The 4,286-nt window shown below is 40.7% G+C and overlaps 1 long non-coding RNA gene across 1 annotated transcript; it reads left to right on the top strand.

The window, feature by feature from the left end:
- Positions 1–569: 569 nt before the first annotated feature.
- Positions 570–2,369, top strand: LOC130930633 (uncharacterized). The gene is made up of 3 exons (XR_009067085.1): positions 570–893; positions 1,544–1,671; positions 1,871–2,369. It is a non-coding gene; the product is annotated as an uncharacterized LOC130930633 (long non-coding RNA).
- The last annotated feature ends 1,917 nt before the right edge of the window (positions 2,370–4,286 follow it).

Below are 4,286 nucleotides of genomic sequence, written 5' to 3'. Positions count from 1 at the left end.
CTATGGCTCGCTTGATGGCTGCATCTGGCTCGCAGAGAAATCTTTAATTATTAAAGAAAATATACTCCGGTGCGCATTGCGTGAAACGGCGACGGTCACCGGTCATACGCTGGTGTTGTGCAGTAATGAGCAGATGTGACTTTTGCGGCGTATGTTAACTTTTTTTAATGCTCCGACAACACTCCTGCAGTTCTCACTAGATATCGTCAAATAGAAACCTAGATGTTATATCCCCCCAAGTCCCATGCCATTGGCTGCTTGAGCCCAGGGTGATCATGGGACACGTAGTCCATATGCTACAACCGGCGACTAGAAAGCCAGTTCGCAGTAATTTTAGTGGGACAGTGGCAAACATACATGTCGTTGTGTCTATCTATTTATCTATCTATCAATCGCAAAGGCGACGCAGATGAGGCAGAGACACTGTTCAAGTGGGGTTGCCGTATTTTGCTGTCGATAATAGCGGCCTATGTGCGCGTGTGCGTGAGATCAGGAAGTAAACTCGTTTTCAGTTTCGTTTTCCGTTTCTGTCATCTAATTTTAGAAACCCTTTTGAGAAGATAGCAAAAACAAAAAAAGACGAAAAGTATCGTACTTTTCAGCAGGACATTAGGGCATAAATGCGACACCTTTTTTTCTCTCGCTTTGGATGACTCAACAGACGTAAGCTATTTATTGCTGTTCAGCGTGATTGGAAGGTTTTTACTTTGAAAGGGACAACAAGAGGGGAGGATTTATTCAAGTCCTTCACTGAGTTCGGTAAAGAAGAAAATCTACCGATGGATAAACTTGTTTCGGTGTGCACTGATGGTGCTCCATGCATAAGTATCCAAGTATTAACCATACTACAAAACCATCAGCAAAACCATGCAGCACCAGAAGTCGCATTAATGGTGAGAAATACTCATTATTGATTAGCAACAGCATAACTTTGTTATTAAAAAGAATTCAGAGACTTATTGCACTTTAAAAGTGTTGAAATTACACAAAATGCACACATTACTTGTATTTTTAGTTTTAAACATATTGTATGGCTCTCACAGAATTACAAAATATGTGGTGTTCATGGCTCTCTCAGCCAAAAAGGTTCCCGACCCCGGTATAGAGTGTGGTAGTTATTATTTGAAAACATGCCAGAAAATAGCCACAAAAAAGATCCACTTTCCAAACCGTCCTAGCTGATGTCCGCAAGTGACTTGTTTTGCTTAACACATCAAGATAATGGTTCTGCTTAAATGGAGGTTGAACAAAATTAGACAGTTTATCTACATTTGAGAGGCTAAAATCAGATTCTGTTGCTTTGATTAAAAATAAATAAATAAATAAATAAATAAATAAATAAAACTGCATTTACGAAATGTAGTCTTAGGTGTTGTTTTTGAGCATTTGAATATTTGGCTACTAGCTTTATAGCAAAATGTGCTTGCAATTGAATGAGGGAGAGGACTTTTTTTTTTCCATAAATGTTTTTTTTTTTTGTACTCCTCCACAAATTTTTCTTTGTCCTTCTCACTTTTTCTTCTTTTCACTTTTGTCTCTCCAGTGCTGTCTCCCTCATGCCTGCCGCTTTCACATGCCATTTCTTCCCCTCCTCTACTCTGGAATTCCAGCAAAACCGGCATCCCAGAGGAGTGCTTTAGATTGCTTGCAGAGGAGGATTGGATAAATGAGGTTCACATGCACACACGAGATGCCTTTTTCAGTGCAATATGTGTTAATGAGTTGATTTACAGTAAATGGTGGAAAGATATAATATTGTATTATCTCTATCAACTGAGGGGAATGGCGAAAGAATGTCCAATTATCATTAGTGAACACACTAAGATAAACGTGATAGAGTGAATTATTTCAGCTTTGCATTCATTCGCAGATGTGACGGCCTCTTGGAACAAAATGGATGAGGGAGACATGATCAAAGTGACTGATGCATGATACATGACATGAAGGTAGCACAATCCATTTTCCATCCTGATTGCACTTTCTTGTCAAAGGAGATGACAGAAGATAATTCAAATTGTGTTGTTTAAAGGCCTGTAACCCATGACTCCATCTAACTCTCAGACACCAGCCCTGATTTCGTTATAAACACTAAAATATGAAATTTTCCTCGGCTTGCTGGCTCACGCTGCATAATGTAAACATTTCAGATGTAGATGGATAAGGGAGTGCAGTGAAATAAATCAACAACACAACAGAAAATAATGGAAAGTTGATAAGATAATTCATATTCACTGTGCGATATAGCAACTAATCACATAAGTGATCTAACAGCTAACTTTGCGGAATGGACTGTATGTTTGGCTGATTGCTCAGGTCAGGTGTCAAATATCTGTTCAATATATATCGTATGGCTCACACAACTGAACCAAGACTAACATAATAAAACACTGAAGCTTTGGTTAACATGCCTAGACGCTGATCTTAACATTGACACCCGCTAAACAGTCAAATGTGGGTGAATTACAGCTGTGGCATGTGTGCTACTCGACACTTTAGTGTGTGCAAGGATATCATTTTGATCTGTGATCTGCAACATATTTACGTCACACTGCCGTTGCCATAGTTGTGCGCCCCCTGCTGTTATGGTTTTACGGTAAAAAGGAACCGAAGTGATGAGTCGTGTGCACACGTGATGAGAAGCACACTGAATAAAGAAGTGTTGTTCCACTCAAGTCTTGACCTTAAATGTACTTAGATTGAGGAAGTACATAACAAAAAGTAGCACTTATGCAACTGCATGTAGGTCACAGACACAGTGGTATTGTTAAAATGAAATAAATGGCAAGAAGTTATTTTTGGTGGCCAGGATTAAATAAACAGATAGAAGAGGCAAGAAAAAATGGTTCATCTTGCCAGAAGATTTGTAACAGTATCGTTTTTTGCATGGTTTGATCCAGGGATTGGTTGGTGAAATAAAAAAGGAGTTTTATGCTTTGTGTTTGAGTTTTAATTCTACCCTTTCATACACAAATTGTTATTTTCTGTTTCTTTTATTCTCCACCATTAAAAATCACTCATTTAACTTGTGTTACTTGACGCCTTACCCAGTGTATACTTCTGTTTTTTTGTTTTTTTTTCAATTCCAATGAAGGCCGCATAACACAAGGGAAGGTAGTGCGGGTGCTATCAGCACACCGCAAGTGCACAACTGTGCAGCAACATTGGCCCAAAAGTTCAACAAACACAAACTGACGTAAACCAAACTGAGGGAAGATGTTGCAGACGCCAGCCACAAAAACAGACAAAAGACGCAGAGCCTAAGCGGCTCAAGCACAGGCATAATAAGCAATGGGACAACAAAAAAGGTCAAGTAAGCCGATGGAAGGCAGTGCGGAAAGCACCCAAACAGCAGACGGATGAGCCAGTGCATGCTATGGTCAGACTAACAGCCGGGAATGCCAACCTGTATTGTCTCCTCAACACCAGTCGAGTATCGAGCAAACTAACTACTCATCCCCCCGTACTCCCATGAAGGGAGTGGGCTTCATCAAAAGTACTCCAGCACAGAATAGGCTGATATCCGTCACACAGCAGAAGGCACAACTCAAGCGTCAGTGAACAAACATGAAGTATTTCATCTGGCCTGCACTATTATTTATTTTTAAGAGGTTTACAGGTACTCGACCCGGGTACAGGTACCCGACTTACGTGCTTTCGACTTTGCGACGCTGGAGTCTCGTCCGGCATATTGTTTCGAGTCGTTTTTTTTGTTTGTTTGTTTGTTTTTTTCTAGTGGGGTAACAGTTGCCCTTTTCAGACTTCTATCCCGCGAAATTCCCAAGTAATGTGACGCAGGATTTACCCGTATCATGGCTTTCAGACATGGAGAGATGTACACGGAATTGTTGACCACTTTCAGACTTGTCCCATGTTGGTGACTCTGCGCTCTTTGAGCGGGGGACGGGATTGTATAACCCGGACATTACATAATTTTTGGTCGGCATCGGCAACAAAATAAACCACACATTTCCGAAGTCAGACGATGGACCGTCTCTCCCCTGGCTCCAAGGGCGCAGGTTTGCATAGAGATGGTAGGGACAAAACACTACCAACTTTTCAGGATGCTCAAATTGTCCCTATCAACTTTTAAGCAACCTTATTTGCATTATACAGTATAATGACTTCAGTTATATCGGTCATTCAGATTGTCTTCCCATATGTTGTAAGGATAGAATTGTGCCTACCGTTACTGACTCAATTATTATTTTCATTATGTTCAGACTTACATGTACCCAGGGGTGAAAGTGGGCCAGAACGGCCAGGAACGCAGTTCCGGTATAAGATTC

Source organism: Corythoichthys intestinalis, chromosome 15, assembly GCF_030265065.1.
Source record: "Corythoichthys intestinalis isolate RoL2023-P3 chromosome 15, ASM3026506v1, whole genome shotgun sequence".
In the NCBI taxonomy this organism is placed as follows: Eukaryota; Metazoa; Chordata; class Actinopteri; order Syngnathiformes; family Syngnathidae; genus Corythoichthys; species Corythoichthys intestinalis.
This window is presented reverse-complemented; position numbering and strand designations above follow the sequence as displayed.